Source organism: Macaca nemestrina, chromosome 15 (genome assembly GCF_043159975.1).
Source record: "Macaca nemestrina isolate mMacNem1 chromosome 15, mMacNem.hap1, whole genome shotgun sequence".
In the NCBI taxonomy this organism is placed as follows: Eukaryota; Metazoa; Chordata; class Mammalia; order Primates; family Cercopithecidae; genus Macaca; species Macaca nemestrina.
Window position 1 is genome coordinate 32,613,183 of NC_092139.1, and position 19,043 is coordinate 32,632,225.

The 19,043-nt window shown below is 46.3% G+C and overlaps 1 protein-coding gene across 1 annotated transcript in view; it reads right to left on the bottom strand.

Moving 5' to 3' along the window:
• LOC105496186 (kinesin family member 3B) overlaps positions 1-281 on the bottom strand; it is a 57,441-nt gene extending 57,160 nt beyond the window's left edge. The window contains exon 1 of the mRNA XM_011766344.3: positions 142-281. The gene's annotated coding sequence lies outside the window, so the exon portion shown is untranslated. The remainder of the gene's footprint in view (positions 1-141) is intronic.
• Between the last annotated feature and the right edge of the window lie 18,762 nt (positions 282-19,043).

Here is a 19,043-nt window from a genome sequence, read left to right on the forward strand (position 1 = left end):
ATGCCCGAGAGGCAGGGCAGAGGATGCTCCGGCTCGCGGGACAGCAAAGCCAGGCGGAGGCGCGGGCGCGGGTCGCAGGGAAAATCCCAGGCGGCCACAGGATAAGCCCTGCTCGGCGGGCGCCCGGCCCCTCCGACTCACCTGCGGCCCGAGCCGAAAGCGGGCGGCGGCGGCGGCGACGGCGGCGGCGGCGGGGGCGGCGAACCCCTGGCTCAGCCATTCCCCGCTGCCCCGGATGGGGAGAGACAGTGGCCGCTCACTTCCTTAGCAACCTGGCTCAGCGACCCACTTCCTTAGCAACCAGTGTCAATTTCAATAACTTTATTGGCACACGAGCAACGGACAGGGAAAGCCAGCTGGCGGGGTCCGGGCGGGGCTCAGCTCGGTGCTGGAGCTTAGCGGGGCCCAACACACCTTCATCTCCTCACCCACCTAAGCGGGTAGAGTGGCGCACAACGTGGCCTAACTCCATCCTCTGGTATCTCGTGCCTCAGTTTCCCATCTGTAAAATGGAACATACGCTATTTCAGCCGCCATTCAACCTTTCCTAAAAGCTTTCACATCCATTATCTGACTGGTGTCTCAAAGTCCTACCGAGATAACTCCCACTTAGGGTGCCCCCAGTGACTCAATACAAACACCTACAGGCATCCTTGTTGTATCTTTCTTGTACTTCACCCAATCTAATCAGTCACAACCGCACCAGGCAAGGCCAGACCACGCTCATCTCTAGCCTGCCTGAAATATCTGGTCTCTCTCTCTCTTTCCATTCTTTCGTCCAGCTCTGCCCGGACAATTCATTTTCCATAAGGTGGCCAGAGTAATTATTTAAAACAAATCATGCGGCCAGGTGCAGTGACTCACGCCTGTAATCCCAGCACTTTGGGAGGCCGAGGCAGGTGAATCACCTTAGGTCAAGAGTTCGAGACCAGCCTGGTCAACATGGCGAAACCTCCTCTCTAATAAAAATTTTTTAAAAATTAGCCAGGTGTGGTGGCGTATGCCTGTAGTCCCAGCTACTCAGGAGGCTGAGGCAGGAGAGTCGCTTGAACCCGGGAGGCGGAGGTTGCAGTGAGAGAGATGGCCCCACTGCACTCCAGCCTGGGCAACAAGAGCAGAACTCTGCCTCAAATATAAAACATTAAAATAAATAAATAAATAAATACAACAGATCATGCCACTTCCTGGTTAATACTCGATTTAATAGAGCCTCATTGCTCTTAGAATCAAATGTGAAGTCCTTATTACTTCCTGCAAAAATTGTTAAAACTCTATTCCAGCCACACTGGCCTAGAAGGGCAGGTTCCATCCCCCATGGAATTTACACCTGCTGTTCCCCACTAAATAGAAACTGCATAAGAGCAGTCTTTTATTTGTTCACTCTTGTATCCACCAAGCCTGGAACCAAGCTTAGTCAATAGTAGGTACTCAATAAATATGTGTTGCTCCTTGAATAAATGAATAGCTGAGATGCTCTTCTTCACCTGCCCACCCCTACTTTTTTGCCTGTTGTGGCAGATATTGCTACTTCCTCTCAAAAACGTTATTTCTTCTTGCTACTGGACACAGAGCTAGACAGTATTTCCCAGCCTTCCTTACAGTTCAGACCAGGTTCTGGCCAATTAAATGTGATGTGTGCCATTCTCAGGCCTGGCCCATTAAAACTCCCACATAATTTGATTTACACTTTCTCTAAAGTGAAGAAGTTTATTTTTAAATAAAATAATAAAGGAAATACCAAAAGACACTGCACCCAGCCTCTTTTGGTATTTCCTGAGGCTAACAATTGCCTCATTTTTTCCCCACTTTCATTAGCTTTCTTTGCAGGTATTGTTAATTTTTTCCTATGTGATTAATAAATTAGACAAATAACCAGCAGTGATTTTTTTCAGATGTGTAACATAACAAATAATTCAGCTGGGCGTGGTGTCTCATGCCTGTAATCCCAGCACTTTGGGAGGCTGAGGCAGGCAGATCACCCTGAGGTCAGGAGTTCAAGACCAACCTGGCCAACATGGAGAAACCACGTCTCTACTAAAAATAAAAAAATTAGCCAGGCGTGGTGGCAGGCGCCTGTAATCCCCACTACATGGGAGGCTGAGGCAGGAGAATTGTTTGAACCTAGGAGGTGGAGGCTGCAGTGACCCAAAATGACCCCATTACACTCCAGCTTGGGCAACAAGAGTGAAACTCCATCTCACAAAAACAAGAACTTAAAAAAAAAAAAAAAAGTTCATGAGTTCTCTTTTGTTTTTTTCTCCTGAAGACTTCAGCTCTGGTCCGGACCAGTGCTCTCCAGACCTAATGCACAGCTGTCATACTGGACTTTCCTACATCCTACTCCTGGTTGGGATTCCCTGTGCCCTGGACCTTGTGTCTCAAACTTCTGGATTGTGGATTTACTATGTCATCTCTGTGCAGCACATCTTTCTGTAGATTCCTGAGAAAGGTTACAAAGAAGCAAATATATTTAGTCCTTGTATGTCTAAATATGCCTTTATACTGTTTTCACACTTGATTAATAGTTTAGCAGGGTATAGAAATATAGGCCGGGCGCGGTGGCTCAAGCCTGTAATCCCAGCACTTTGGGAGGCCGAGACGGGCGGATCACGAGGTCAGGAGATCGAGACCATCCTGGCTAACACGGTGAAACCCCGTCTCTGCTAAAAAATACAAAAAACTAGCCGGGCGCGGTGGCGGGCGCCTGTAGTCCCAACTACTCGGGAGGCTGAGGCAGGAGAATGGCGTGAACCCGGGAGGCGGAGCTTGCAGTGAGCTGAGATCCGGCCACTGCACTCCAGCCTGGGCGGCAGAGCCAGACTCTGTCTCAAAAAAAAAAAAAAAAAAGAAATATAGGCTGAAGGCCAGGCACCGTGGCTCACTCCTGTAATCCCAGCACTTTGGGAGGTCGAGGCAGGCAGATCACCTGAGGTCAAGAGTTTGAGACCAGGCTGGCCAACATGGTGAAACCTCATCTCTACTAAAAATGCAAAAAAAAAAATAGCTGGGCATGGTGGTGCACGCCTGTAGTCCCAGTTCCTCGGGGAGGCTGAGGCAGGAGAATCGCTTGAACCCAGGAGGCAGAGGTTGCAGTAAGCCAAGATCGCACCACTGCACTCCAGCCTGGGTGACAGAGGGAGCCTCCATCTCAAAAACAAAAAAAAAAAAAAAAAAGAGAGAGAGAGAGAAAATAAATCTAGGCAGAAAATTATTTTATCTCAGAATTTTTAAAGCATTGCATTATTGTTTCTAGTACCCAGATTTAAGACGTCTAATGCCATTCTTAATCCTGTTGTGTCTTGTTCTTTTGTGTACGTGTCTTGTTCTTTTTTTAATCTTTGAAAACCTTTAGGCTATCATCTTTATCCATAATGTTGTATTTGATGATGATTCCCCTCAGTAAGGCTTTTCCTCACTTGTGTTAGCTGGGCCTTTTCAATCTGGAGACTTGTATCCCTCTAATCTAGGAAATTTTCTTGTATTATTTCTTTGATAATTTTCTCCCCTCCTATTTTTTTTCCCCCCTGAAACAGTGTTTTGCTATGTTGCACAGGCTGGAATGCAGTGGTATGATCATGGCTCAGTGCAGCCTCAAGTGATCCTGCTACCTCAGCCTCCCGAGTAGCTGGGACTACAGGTGCATACCACCACGCCTGAGTAATTTTTCTTTTCTTTTCTTTTTTTTTTTTTTTTTGAGACAGAGTCTCGCTCTGTTGCCCAGGCTGGAGTGCAGTGGCTGGATCTCAGCTCACTGCAAGCTCTGCCCCCCTGGTTCACGCCATTCTCCTGCCTCAGCCTCCTGAGTAGCTGGGACTACAGGCACCCGCCACCTCGCCTGGCTAGTTTTTTGTATTTTTTAGTAGAGACGGGGTTTCACCGTGTTAGCCAGGATGGTCTCCATCTCCTGACCTTGTGATCCGCCCATCTCGGCCTCCCAAAGTGCTGGGATTACAGGCTTGAGCCACCGCGCCTGGCAAATTTTTCTATTTTTTGTAGAAATGGGGTCTCACTGTGTTGCCCAGCTGGTCTCCAACTCCTGGGCTCAAGCAATCCCCCTGCCTCCACCTCCCAAAGTGTAGGGATCACAGGAATGAGCCACCAGACTTGGCTTTCCCCCCCATTTTTTTTCTCTTTCTGGAATTTCTCTTAGTCAGAAGTTATACTTTCCAAACTGAGTTTCTAATTTTCTCTGTTTTTCTCTTATTGTCCCTCTTTTTGGCTCTTTTGTTCTACTCTGTGGGAGATTTCCATCATATCTTTATTTTTAATGTCTATCTCTTCTATGAAAGAATCTGGGTTCACCTTTTAGTCATCAAATCAATATTCCCTGCAGACATTTGGGTCATAACTTCCTTCCCCTAGTAAGTCAGTTACTACTTCCCCTTCTGTCTCTGTTTTCCAAAAACTTGCTGAAATTCCTGAGCCACTCATGTCTCCTTTTCATTCCTATTAATGTTCTGGGTTAATACATTTTTTTTTATTCCTTATTGCCATATAGGTGGGTTTCGAGGGAGAAAAAAATAAATACATGTCATCAATCCACTATGTTTAACTGGATGTCTTTACTGCTATTTAACGACAATGTATTGTGTTCTTCAAAATAGCTAGAAAACCTGAAATGTACCCAACACGTAGAAATGATAAATACTTGGGTGATAGATAACCTAAATACCCTGACTTTATCATTACACATTCTATGCATGTAACAAAATTGCACATTTTTTAAAAACAGGTAGGTTTTTTTAAAATAGGTAGGTAAAAGGTATGAACAGATAGTTCAGAGAAAAGGAATAGAAAATATTGCTTTTAAACATAGGAAAAGGAAAGATATGTATGCTTACTCATATTAAAGAAATGAAAATTAAAACAACTCTTTTTTTAAAGTTGGAGTGCCATGGCACAATCTCAGCTCACTGCAATCTCTACCTCCGGGTTCAGGTGATTCTCATGCCTCAGCCTCCTGAGTAGCTGGGATTACAGACATGTACCACCATACCTGCCTTATTTTTGTATTTTTTAGTAGAGGCAGGGTTTTGCCATGTTGGCCAGGCTGGTCTTGAATTCCTGGCCTCAAGTGATCCGCCTGCCTCAGCCTCCCAAAGTGCTGGGATTACAGGCATGACCCACTCACTGCACCTGGCAGAAAAAAGAACTTTGGTAAAGCATTGTTGATGATTCTGTCCTTGGCAAGCTGAATAAAGCTGTGCATTAGAATGGGATTAGTAGTTGTAGCTGTACAGTGTAGGGTGACTAACTTGTTCTAGTTTGTACAGGTCTGTCCCTGTTTTAGCACCAAAAGTTCCATGTCCCAAGAAACTCCTTAGTCCAGGCAAACTAAGATGACTGGTCACCCTAGTATGATGGGGTAACTTCTATGTTACCAGTATGTTTCTACTCCTAGCATTTCCTTTCCATACTGTGTCCTCTTTTCCATCTAACCTGGACTGTGAAGTGTTTACTGCTCAGAGGAAGTTATTTCAATTGAAAAATAGAGAAAGGACTTTCTGAGCTCCAGAATCTTGGGGAGGAGACTCAGGGAATGAAAGAAGTTTTGAAAAGTCAGAGCAGGGCTTCCAAACCTCTCAATTCTGGAAATTTGCTCAGTTCAATGAAGGGGAGAGATGATGAGGATGCAACAAGAGGGAGGAGGCCAGTGGGGCTCGAAAAAAGGGTCCTGATCTGGAGAGATCACATGGACCAGAGCAGAGACCTGCCTTCCTACCTCCCCCAGAGCAAACTCCAACCTACAAATGATCTGGTGTAATTCCAGCGAGCACCATTGTGTCAGTAGTAGAAACCAATTCTGATGGTAGCAGAAAAGGAATTTATTAGCAGGGTAACAGGAAGGCCACAAAATCACCAAGAAGTTTCTAGAAGTGGCCAGGAATAAGGAAGGCAAGGCCACACGGGACCACATACTACTAGACCTGTCTGGTGAGAACACTGGTTGCCCTGCTTTCACCATGGTCACCTGGCCATGGGCACTGTCTCAAGACCATTCTCACCCTCCCTCTCCATAAGGATTCCCCAGTCTTGACTTCTGTAACCCAAGCCCTAATTGGTCACTCCTTGATCACATGCCCATCTCTTACCTGCAGTAGAAGCTGTAAAGACAAACATCTGACCTTTTGGCTTCTATGGTAGGAGGAAGACTGCCTTTGATTCACAAAGTAAAGAGTCCCCAGACATAAGGAGGGGGTTCTGTTGTTAAGCGGGGGGGAAGAATCCCTTTATAACCAGACATCCCCTTTGGCAAGAAGCTCCATTAGCCCTCCTCCTCAACATCACTTAGTGAGGACCCTCTTCCAGTGGCAGGCATGTCACCCAGGGACCACCCAGCTGGAATTAAGCCCACTGTGTTATGAAACTTTGCTCAGTCCCCATCTGAGTTATCCTGTGAGGATGCCATTTTAGTGGCTAAGAGAACCCAAATTCTGTATGACAGAGAAAGGCACCATATACCTGGCGATTGGGTGGCAGCAGAGGAGTGTGGGAAAGGACATGCTTGCATCTATCATGGGTAAGGCTGAATGGAGTCCAAACCAGGAGAAAGGTAAAACATAGCCCAGAAACCCAAGGAATTTTTTTTTTTTTTTTTTTTTTTTGACAGGGTCTTGCTCTGTCACCCAGGCTGGAGTGCAGTGATGCGATCGTGGCTCACTGCAAGCTCCGCCTCCCAGGTTCATGCCATTCTCCTGCCTCAGCCTCCCGAGTAGCTGGGACAACAGGTGCCCGCCACCACGCCCGGCTAATTTTTCGTGTATTTTTCAGTGGAGACGGGGTTTCACCGTGTTAGCCAGGATGGTCTCAATCTCCTGACCTCGTGATCTGCCCACCTCAGCCTCCCAAAGTGCTGGGATTACAGGCATGAGCCACCGCGCCCGGCCTCATGGATGGTTTTATTATGATCTCATCCAGGAGAAATAACTTCCAATGGACTCCCTACAAAGCTGACAAGTGGCAGATGGCCTGGCTCCCCATGCAAGGGTAAAATCATGATGTTTTCTTTCTTCTCTCACATTCGAGAGCAGCACTGACCAACAGATCTTTCCACCGTGGTGGACATGTTCTATATCTGTGCTGTCCAATAAGGCAGCCAACAGTCACATGTGGCTACTGAGCATTTGAAATAAGTCTAGTGCTACTGAAAAACTGAATTGTATTTATTTAATTTTAATTAATTTATGCCTAAGCGGTCACACACAGCTAGTGGTTACCATACTGGACAATGCATCTCTGCACTATGAAAATGACAAGCATGGACTGTGGGGTCCAGATGGTTTAAAGTTTGAATCCCAGCTCCATTCCTTATGTGTTAGCTGAGTGACCCAGGGCACATGACTTGACGTCTCTGGGACTCACATTTCTCATGTGCAAAGTGGAGCTAGAAATGCAACTGCTTAGGTTTGTTGTGAGGATTAACTAAAATATGGTCTGGGGCTGGGCACAGTGACTCACGCCTGTAATCCCAGCACTTAGGGAGGCCAAGGTGGGTGGACTGCTTAAGCTTAGCAGTTTAAGATCAGCCTGGGCAACATGGCAAAACCCCGTGTCTACAAAAAATACAAAAATTAGCTGGCCATGGTGGCGCACACTTGTAGTCCCAGCTACTCAGGAGGTTGATATGGGAGGATTGCTTGAGCCCAAGAAGTTGAGGCTGCAGTGAGCTGAGATCATAGCACTGCACTCCAGCCTGGGCAACAGAGCAAGATTCTGTCTCAAAAAAAAAAAAAAAAAGAAAGAAAGAAAAGAAAAAAAGATACACTGTGGGACAATGCCTGGCACTTAGTAGGTTCTCCATGAATGGTGGCTGTCTTTCCTTTCTTTATCAGTAGGGTCATGGTGTCCTCCAGCAAAGCAATCATTGTAAACGTGAGAAGTCGTGCTGGTGAGAGAGTTCAGTCTTCCTGGAAATTTAATACCATTTGGGGAGGAGGGCTGAGGAGGGGTTGTATAAAAAGACTGCAAAAGGAATTATTTATTAGAATGCAAGGAGGTGGCATCCCAGCGCCCCTTTCAGGAAGAAACAAGATGCGGGGCTTGGACTAAAGCCAACACCTGAGCTGTGCTTGCTGCGTCTCACTTGGCGGAGTGCCCAGGTTCAGAATGGATGGAACTCTGGGACCTGAGGGAGGCTCTAAGAGCTGAGGATCAAACTAATGGCTTCTAAATTCACATCTTTGATGTTTTCTGAAGAAAGCCAGACAGGAGTTGGCTGCTAATTGCTTCCTCCTCAGGCACTTAACTGGCTGTGTGACCTTGGGCAAGTGAGTTCACCCTTAGGACCTCGTTTCCCTGCCTGCTTCCCTCAGGGTTGCTGTGAGGGTTCACCCAGGGAATGGGTGTGAAATGCTTTCCCAGCTGTAAGGCCCATACATAGTAACAGTACTTTTTTTTTTTTTTTTTTTTGAGACAGTCTTGCTCTGTAGCCAAGGCTGGAGTGTAATGGTGCGGTGTCGGCTCACTGCAACCTCTGTCTCCCGAGTTCAAGCCATTCTCCTGCCCCAGCCTCCCGAGTAGCTGAGATTACAGGCATGTGCCACCATGGACAGCTAATTTTTTAAATATATTTTTAGTAGAGACGGGGTTTCACCATCGTGGTCAGCCTGGTCTCGAACTCCTTGACCTCAAATGATCCACCTGCCTTGGCCTCCCAAAATGCTGGGATTACAGGCGTGAGCCACCGTGCCTGGCCAAGAAAACAGTGATATTAAAGTCTTAGAGCCAGGAGGAGGTCATAAAATCCCTTGACAGACCAAGACTACCCCAGTAGGTCCCAGGACCGGGTTTTATGTTACTTATTTGTATCATCTGTGCTTAGCACAGTGGCTGGTGCACTGCCCGCGGCACACTTATTTAAAAACATACGTTTGACCAAGCGACGTAATTCATACTTGTAATCCTAGCATCCTGGGGGCCCAAGGTGGGAGGATCCCTTGAGACCAGGAGTTTGAGACCAGCCTGGGCAATGTAGAGAGACTTCATCCCTAAAAATTAAAATTAAAAAATTAGCGGTTGGGCACAGTGGCGTGGGCCACCTTACTCCTATAATCCCAGCACTTTGGGAGGCCGAGGCAGGCAGATTGTGAGGTCAGCAGATCAAGACCATCCTGGCTAACATGGTGAAACCCGGTCTCTACTAAAAACACAAAAAATTAGCTGGGTATGGTGGTGAGTGCCTATAATCTCAGCTACTCAGGAGACTGAGGCAGGAGAATCGCTTGAACCCGGAAGGCAGAGGTTGCAGTGAGCCGAGATCGCGCCATTGCACTCCAGCCTGGGCGACAGAGCAAGACTCTGTCTCAAAAAAAAAAAAAAAAAAAAATAGCTGGTGGTGCATGCCTATAGTCCCAGCTATTTGGGAGGCTGAGGCAAAAGGATCCTTTGAGCCCAGGAGTTTGAGGTTGCAGTGAGCCAAGATCATGCCCCTGCAGTTTAGCCTGGGTGATGGAGTGAGACTTTGTCTCAAAAACAAACAAAAAATATATATATTATCATCATTTACTTCTCAAATTAGCAGATGTTTTTTTAAGCATCATACTTGGCTGAGCTCAGTTGTTCACACCTAAAATCCCGGCATGTTGGAAGGCCAAGACAGGAGGATTGCTTGAGCCCAGGAGTTTGAGAGCAGCCTGGATGACATAGTGAGTCCCCAATCTCTACAACAAATTTAAAAATTAGCCAGGTGTGGTGGTGGCACATGCCTGTAGTCCCAGCTACTGAGGAGGCTAAGGCAGGATGATTGCTAGAGCCCAGGAGGTCGAGGCTGCAGTGAGCCATGATGGTGCCACGGCACTCCAGCCTGGGTGACACAGTGAGACTTTGGTTTAAAAAAAAAGAGAGAGAGAAAAAAAGCATCATACACAATGTTGGCAAGGAGCACTGACATCCCATTGCTGATGGTATTGAGAAATTGCCACGAATGGTAAGAAAATAAATCACGGCCGGGTGCAGTGGCTCATGCCTGTAATCCCGGCACTTTGGGAGGCCGAGGCAGGCAGATTACGAGGTCAGGAGATCAAGACCATCCTGGCTAACACGGTGAAACCTCGTCTCTACTAAAAATACAAAAAAATTAGCCAGGCGTGGTGGTGGGCACCTGTTGTCCTAGCTACTCGGGAGGCTGAGGCAGGAGAATGATGTGAACCCAGGAGGCAGAGCTTGCAGTGAGCCAAGATTGTGCCTCTGCACTCCAGCCAGGGAGACAGAGCAAGACTCTGTCTCAAAAAATAAAAAATAAAAAAAATCGTGATGACTGAAAAACCTTTGAGTCAGCCCATTCCATTTCTAGGAATCAATTTTGAGAAAATAATGAGACATACTCCCAAAGATTTAGGTACAAGCTTGTTCACCTCAGCTTCATTTGCAACAGGGAAATATTATGTCCGATATTAGAGGAATGGAGAGAATAAACTAAGAGATGTCAGTAAGGAGAAATATTATGCTGTTATTGAAAATAATGTTTTTCAGCTGGGCACAATGTCTCACGCCTGTAATCCCAGCACTTCGGGAGGCCGAGGCGGGTGGATCAAAAGGTCAAGAGATCAAGAGCATGCTGGCCAACAAGGTAAAACCCCATCTCTACTGAAAATATAAAAATTAGCTGGGCATGGTGGCGCACACCTGTAGTCCCAGCTACTTGGGAGGCTGAGGCAGGAGAATCACTTGAACCCAGGAGGCAGAGGTTGCAGTGAGCCGAGACCGCACCACTGCACTCCAGCCTGGTGACACAGTGAGACTCTGTCTCAAGAAAAAGAAAGAAAAGAAAGGAAGGAAGGAAGGAAGGAAGGAAGGAAGGAAGGAAGGAAGGAAGGAAGGAAGGAAGGAAGGAAGGAAGGAGGAAAGAAGGAAGGAAGGATGGAGGGAGAAAGAAAGAAAGAAAACAATGATATTTTTCAACAGCATCCAATGATATGGGGAAATGCTCATGAAAATATAAGAAAGTAAAAGGATATCTATACTCATTAGGAAAAAAATTTAACTGCTCTCTGGTGGTCTTCAAGAAAGTTTCTTACACAATCAACAGAATTTAAAAGGCAACACACAGAATGGGAGAAAACAGTTGCAATTCATATATTAAGGGGTTAATATCCAGGTTCTATAAAGAACTCTGGCCTGGTGCGGTGGCTCATGCCTGTAATCCCAGTTCTTTGGGAAGCGGGTAGATTACCTGAGGTTAGGAGTTTGAGACCAGCCTGGTCAACATGGTGAAACTATCTCTACTAATAATACAAAAACTAGCCGGGCCTGGTGGCACATGCCTGTAATCCCAGCTAATCGGGAGGCTGAGGGAGGAGAATCGCTTGAACCCAGGAGGCAGAGGTTGGAGTGAGCCAAGATCATGCCCGGTAACAAGAGCGAAACTCTGTTTCCAAAAAACAAAAAGAACTCCTACAACTCAACAACAAACATATAAACAACTCAATTAAAAAAACGGACAAAAGCTGGGTGCAGTGGCTCACACCTGTAATCCCAATACTTTTAGAAGTCAAGGCAGGAGATGGCATGAGACCAGGAATTCAAGGCAGCCTGAGCAACATGTTAAGACTCTGTCTCTACAAAAAAAAAAAAAAAAAAAGGAAAAAAAATTAGCCTGGCATGGGTGTGAGCTTGTAGTCCCAGCTACTCAGAAGGCTGAGGCAGAACGATCATTTGATCCTGGGAGGTCAAGGTTGCAGTGAGCCATGATTGCACCACTGTGCTCCAGCCTGGGTGACAGAGTAAGTCTGTCTCAAAAAAACAAAGAATAAAAAATGGCTGAAGGACTTGAATAGACATTTCTCCAAAGAAACTATGGAAATGGCAAAAAAAAAAAAAAAAAAAAAAAAAAGCCAGGCTTGGTGGCTCACGCCTGTAATCCCAGCACTTTGGGAGGCCAAGGTGGGGGGATCACCTGAGGTCAGTAGTTCGAGACCAGCCTGACCAACATGGTGAAACCCTACCTCTACTAAATATACAAAATTAGCTGGTCTTCGTGGCAGGCACCTGCAATCCCAGCTACTTGGGGGGCCGAGGCAGGAGAATCACTTGAACCCAGGAGGTGGAGGTTGCTGTCAGCAGAGATCGTGCCACTGTACTCCAGCCTGGGCAACAAGAGTGAAACTCCGTCTCAAAAAAAAGAAATGGCAAAAAAACACATGAAAAGATATCCAAAATTATTAATTATGGAAATGCAAATCAAACCACAATGAGCTAACACCACAAACCCATTAGATGATTATTATAAAAAATAAAAATAAAAAAACAGGAAATATGTGTTGACAAGGATGGAGAAATTGGAAACCTTACGCGTTGTTGGTGGAAATGTAAAATGGTAGAGGTGTTGAAGTGTTAGTTCCTCAAAAAACTAAAAATAGATTTTCATAAGATCCAACAATTCCACTTTAAATACCCAACAGAATTGAAAGCAGGGTCTCAAAGAGATTTTTGTATACCCATGTTCATAGCAGCATTATTCCCAATAGCCAAAATGTAGAATCGGCTGGATGCAGTGGCTCACGCCTGTAATCCCAGCACTTTGGGAGGCCGAGGTGGGCGGATATTGAGGTCAGGAGATTGAAACCATTCTGACTAACATGGTGAAACCCCACCTCTACTAAAAATACAAAAAATTAGCCGGGCGTGGTGGCGGGCGCCTGTAGTCCCAGCTACTGGGGAGGCTGAGGCAGGAGAATAGTGTGAACCCAGGAGGCGGAGCTTGCAGTGAGCCCAGATCGCCCCACTGCACTCCAGCCTGGGCGACAGGGTGAGACTCCGTCTCAAAAAAAAAAAAAAAAAAAAAAAAAATGTAGAAGCAACCCACTGTCCCTCAACAGATGAATGGATAACAAAATGTAGCATAAACATAAAATAGAGTATTATTCAACTTTAAAAAGGAATGAGATTCTGACACATGCTACAACATGGATGAATCTTGAGCGTATTATGTTAAATAAACCAGTCACAGGCTGGGCGCAGTGGGTCATGCCTGTAATCCCAGCAGTTTGGGAGGCCCAGGGAGGCAGATCACTTGAGGTCAGGAGTTTAAGACCAGCCTGGCCAATAGGATGAAACGCTGTCTCTACTAAAAATACAAAAATTAGCCGGGCGTGGTGGTGTGCACCTGTAACCCCAGCTACTCGCGAGGCTGAGGCAGAAGAATCGCCTAAACCTGGGAGGCAAAGGTTGCAGTGAGCCGAGATCGCGCCACTGTACTCCAGCCCAGGTGACAGTGCGAGACTCCGTCTCAAAAAAATAAATAAATAAAAATAAAAATACAAAAATTAGCCAAGCATGGTGGTATATGCCTGTAATCCCAGCTACTTGGGAGGCTGAGGCATGAGAATCACTTGAACCCAGGAGGCGGAGGTTGCAGTGAGCCTAGATGGTACCACTGCACTCCAGCCTGGGCGACAGAGTGAGACCCTGTCTCAAAAAACAAAAACAAACAAACAAAAAAACCAAAGTCCTGAAACCTTGGAATGTACCTCAACCAGTCTTATAAAAAATTACCTTTGGGCTGGGCACAATGGCTCACACCTGTACTCCCAGCACTTTGGGAGGCAGAGGCCAGCAGATCACCAGGTCAGGAGATCAAGACCATCCTGGCCAGCACAGTAAAACCCCGTCTCTACTAAAAATACAAAAAATTAGCCAGGCATGGTGGCATGCACCTGTAGTCCCAGCTACTGGAGAGGCTGAGGCTGGAGAATCACTTGAACCCGGGAGGCAGAGTTTGCAGTGAGCCGAGATCGCGCTACTGCACTCCAGCCTGGGCAACAGAGCGAGACTCTCTCTCAAAAAAAAAAAAAAATTGCCTTTGTCGGGTGGGGTAGCTCACGCCTCTAATTTCAGCACTTTGGGGGGCCAAGGCAGGTGGATCACCTAAGATCAGGAGTTTGAGACCAGCCTGACCAAATGGCGAAACCTTGTCTCTACTAAAAATACAAAAATTAGCCAGGCATGGTGGTGCACACTTGTAATCCCAGCTACTCGGGAGGCTGAGACAGGAGAATTGCTGAGATCACGCCACTGCACTTCAGTCTGAGCAACAGCGAGACTCTGTCTTAAAAAAAAAAAAATGCCTTTATAGGTAGAGCAGGGGTTACTGGATGAAAGTCCCAGAGAGACCCTCAAAACAGTTTATTTATTTTACTGATTGATTGATTGGTTGATTGATTTTGAGACAGGGTCTTGCTCTGTCACCCATGCTGGAGTGCAGTGGCACAATCACAGGTTACTATAGCCTTGACATCCAGATTCAAGCTATCCTCCCACCTCAACCTCCCAAGTAGCTGGGACTATAGGCACACACCACCACACCCAGCTAATTTTGGTATTTTTGTAGAGACAGGGTCTCCCTATGTTGCCCAGGCTGGTCTTGAACTCCTGGGCTCAAGCAACTCACCTGCCTTGGGCTCCCAAAAAGTGTTGGGATTATAGGAGTGAGCCACTGTGACCAGTCAAAAATAGTTTATTTATTGTAGTTATTAATATTTAGCTTTATTTATTTATTTATTTGAGACAGGATATCATTCTGTCACCCGGGCTGGAGTGCAGTGGCACAATCTTAGCTCACTGCAACCTCTGCCTCCAAAGTTCAAGTGATTCTCCTGCCTCAGCCTCACAAGTAACTGGGATTACAGGTGTGCGACACAACTCCCAGCTAATTTTTGTATTTTTAGTAGAGATGGGGTCTTGCTCTGTTGGCCAGGCCACATCTATAATTTTAGCACTTTGGGAGGTTGAGGTGGGAGGATTGCTTGAGCCCAGGAGTCTGAGACCAGTCTGTCTCTACAAAAAAAAAAAAAAAAAAAAAAAAAATTCAGTCAAGTATGGTGGCATGTACCAGTAGTTCTAGCTACTTGGGAGACTGAGGTGGGAGGATCACTTGAGCCCAGGAGTTTGAGGCTGCAGTGAGAAATAGAGCAAGACTTTGTCCCTGAAAAAGGAAAAAAGAGGTAGGTAAGTGCTATTATTGTTCCCATCTTACAGATGAGAATTGAGGCTACAAGTATGCAATGAGTAAGTCGCAGAGTGAGATTCAAAGCCTGTTTTAACCCAGCTTTGAAGCCTGAGACTTTGGCTGCCTTGGGTTCACAAGCCTGTGAACCACAGACAGCATAAGTCTGCAGTTGTATTTCCTTTGGGCTGTTTGGTGTTTTATAAAATAGAGAATTAGGCCGGGCGCAGTGGCTCACGCCTGTAATCCCAGCACTTTGGGAGGCCGAGGTGGGCGGATCACGAGGTTGGGAGTTCGAGACCAGCCTGGTCAATATGGTGAAACCCCATCGCTACTAAAAATACAAAAATTAGCTGGGTGTAGCAGCGGGCACCTGTAGTCCCAGCTACTCGGGAGGCTGAGGCAGAAGAATCACTTGAACCTGAGAGGCGGAGGTTGCAGTGAGCCGAGATTGTGTCACTGCACTCCAACCTGGGCAAAAGAGTGAGACTCTGTCTCAAAAATAAAATACAATACAATAAAATAGAGAATTAATTGCCAGTTTAAAACCCAGGAAATTGGGAAATTGCCTGGCACATGGGCTCATGCCTGTAACCCCAGCACTTTGGGAAGCCAAGGCAAGTGGATCACTTGAGCTCAAGAGTTTGAGACCAACCTGGTGAAACCTTGTCTCTACAGAAATTAGCCGGGCGTAGTGGCGTGCACCTGTAGTCCCAGATACTCAGGAGGCTGAGGTGGGAGGATTGCTTGAGCTTGAGCCTGGGAGACAGAGGTCGCAGTGAGCTGAGATCGTGCCACTGCACTCCAGCCTGGGTGACACAGTGAGACCCTGTCTCAAAAAAGAAAAAAAAAAAGGAAATTTCCTATAAAATTGGGATTTTTCAACTTCTCTTGAAACATCTAAAGATCTGACTACACTGGACCTGAGTCCCACATGGCAACAATTGGCTGGGAAGAGTAGCAGTTGCTACTATTAAAGGAGGTGTGTGCGTTGCACTTTGACTTAGGCCCCCCAACACCCACTCCACCACATTGACCTGCCTCATTCTTCTAGTTGTTGGAAGCATTTGGGGATTTGTGTATATGTGTGTGTGTGTGTGTGTGTGTGTGTGTGTGTGTGTGTGTGTTTTAGACAGAATCTCGTTCTATTGCCTAGACTGGAATGCAGTGGCGCAATCTCAGTGCACTGGAACCTCCACCTTCCAGGTTCAAGTGATTCTCTTGCCTCAGCCTCCTGAGTAATTGGGATTACAGGTGCACACAACCATGCCTGGCTAGTTTTTGCATTTTTAGTAGAGATGAGGTTTCATCATGTTGGCCAGGCTGGTCTCGAACTCCCGACCTCAGGCAATCCGCCTGCCTCAGCCTCCCAAAGTGCTGGGATTACAGCTACCACACCGGCCCTTGGAAGCATTTGAATTTGTGACTCCTGGGTCCATACTTTCTAATTGTTGGAATTGCCTTGTAATGTACTGAGCTCCCCATGACTGGAAATGTGCAAACTGAGGCTAGATGGCTACTGTAGGGATGTCAGAGCGGGATTTCAAGAGCCAGTTGGGTAATTAGATCAGATAACATACATTATGCTTTCCAGCCCTGCAATGTCAAATATTTACTTAAGACTTTGCAGCATATATTTTTAAGAACTAACTTCCCCTCTGGTTTCAACTTACTGTTTCAGTCTTTCCTTTCCCTTTCCCTTGGTTTCTTGATCTATTTATGTATTTTTAATCATATGATTATACTGTATGAATTCCTGTAAGCTTCCTCAAATCTATTCTGGGAATAAGGGGAACAAATGAATCTATATGTAAATATTTACCTAAAGGGTTTGGTTCCAGGTACTGAAAAGAAACAAAAAAAGAATTATAAGTTACAACTGCCAAGTTATCTCAGGTCTCTCTGAGATTATCAGACTCAAAGCAATAAAGGCAACAAGACAGAAAGAGCTAAGAGTCTGGGATGTGAGCATGTGCCTGGGTACTCCCGACCCACCATCTTAGGAAAGGCAGCCTTAACGTTTATTGTTCACTCTGTGTTTAAAATACATTTTTTTTTTGTTTGTTTTTTGAGACAGGGTCTTACTCTGTCACCCAGGCTGAAGTGCAGTGGCACAATCTTGGCTCACTGCAAACTTCACCTCCCAGATTCAAGTGATTCTCGTGCCTCAGCTTCCCAAGTAGCTGGGATTACAGGCGTGCACCACCACTCCTGGCTAATTTTTGTGATTGTAGTAGAGACAAAGTTTCACCATGTTGGCCAGGCTGGTCTTGAACTCCTGACATCAGGTGATCCGCCCGCCTCGGCCTCCCAAAGTGCTGGGATTACAGGCGTGAGCCACCATGCCTGGCCTAAAATAGATTTTTAAATTCCATGGCCAGGCATGGTGGTTCACGTCTGTAATCCCAGCAATTTAGGAGGCTGAGGCAGGAGGATCACTTGAGGCCAGGAGTTTAAGATCAGCCTGGGCCACACGGTGAGATCCTGTCTCTACAAAAATAAAATAATACAATAAATTATATAACTAAATGTGGCAGTTTTTAAAGAAGTGGCTGCAAATTCCTTGACACTCCTCCCACTGGAGGGGGAATCTATGTCCCCTTTCCTTGAATCTGGGTGGCTCGTGGCTGATGTCACCAACAGAGTATGGCAGAAGTGATGCTATATGACTTCTGAGGTTGGGTCATAAATAAACATGCAGCTCTGCCTGGTTCTCTTGGAATATTCTCTCTCCAAATGCTTCTTCCTGGAATATTTCCTCTTGGGACACAGCTTCCATGCTGCGAGGAGGCCTAGGCCACAGTGAGAGGCCATTTGTAGGTGTTCTAGTCAATGGCTGTAGCTGAGCCCAGCATGCTAGTCATCCAAACCCAGGCACCAGAAATGTGAGTCATCACCAGCTGTTCTCATCTCCCAGCTCAGGCTCTAAACGTCAGGGAGCAGAGACAAAGCAATTATGTTGTGCCTTGTGCAAATTCCTGACCCACAGAATCTGTGAATGGAGTAAAAGGATTATTGTTTCATGCCACTAAGTTTGGGGTGGTTTGTTATCCAGCAACAGAAAATTAGACCGGTAACCCAGGAACACATTGTTATTGCAAATGATTCAAACCATCAAGAAAAATACGTAGTATAAAAATGATAGGTCCAGTGGGTCATGGTGGCTCACGCCTGTAATCCTAGCACTTTGGGAGGCTGAGGAGGGCAGATCACCTGAGGTCCGGGGTTTGAGACTAGCCTGGCCAATGTGGTGAAACTATGTCTCTACCAAATATACAAAAATTACCTGGGCGTGGTGGTGGGTGCCTCTAATCCCAGCTACTGAGGAGGCTGAGGCAGGAGAATCACTTAAACCTGGGAGGCAGAGGTTGCAGTGAGCTGAGATCATGCCACTGTACTCCAGCCTGGGCGACAGAGTGAGACTCCGTCTCACAAAAAAAAAAAAAAAAAAAAAAAAAAAAAAAAGAAGCCTGTCCTGGCCAGGCACAGTGGCTCATGCCTGTAATCCCAGCACTTCAAGAGGCCGAGGCAGACGGATCCCTTGAGCTCAGGAGTTTGTGACCAGCCTAGGAAACATGGCAAAACCCCATCTTTACAAAAAATACCAAACTTAGCTGGGTGTAGTGGTGCCTATATTCTCAGTTACTTGGGAGGCTGAGGTGGGAGGCTCACTTGAGCCTGGGAGACAGCAGTTGTGGTGAGCTGAGATTGCACCACTGCACTCCAGGCTAGGTGACAGGGCGAGACCTTGTCTCAAAAAAAAAAAAAAGGTTCTCTTTTCTTTTCTTTTCTTTTCTTTTCTTTCCTCTTTCTTTTCTTTTCTTGAGACAGAGTCTCGCTCTGTCGCCCAGGCTGGAATGTAGTGGCACGATCTTGGTTCACTACAACCTCTGCCTCCCAGGTTCATGCCATTCTCCTGCCTCAGCCTCCCAAGTAGCTGGGACTTCAGGCACCCTTCACCACGCCCGGCTAATTTTTTGTATTTTTAGTAGAGATGGGGTTTCACCGTGTTAGCCAGGATGGTCTCGATCTCCTGACCTCATGATCTGCCGGCCTCAGCTTCCCAAAGTGCTGGGATTACAGGTGTGAGCCACCGCACCCG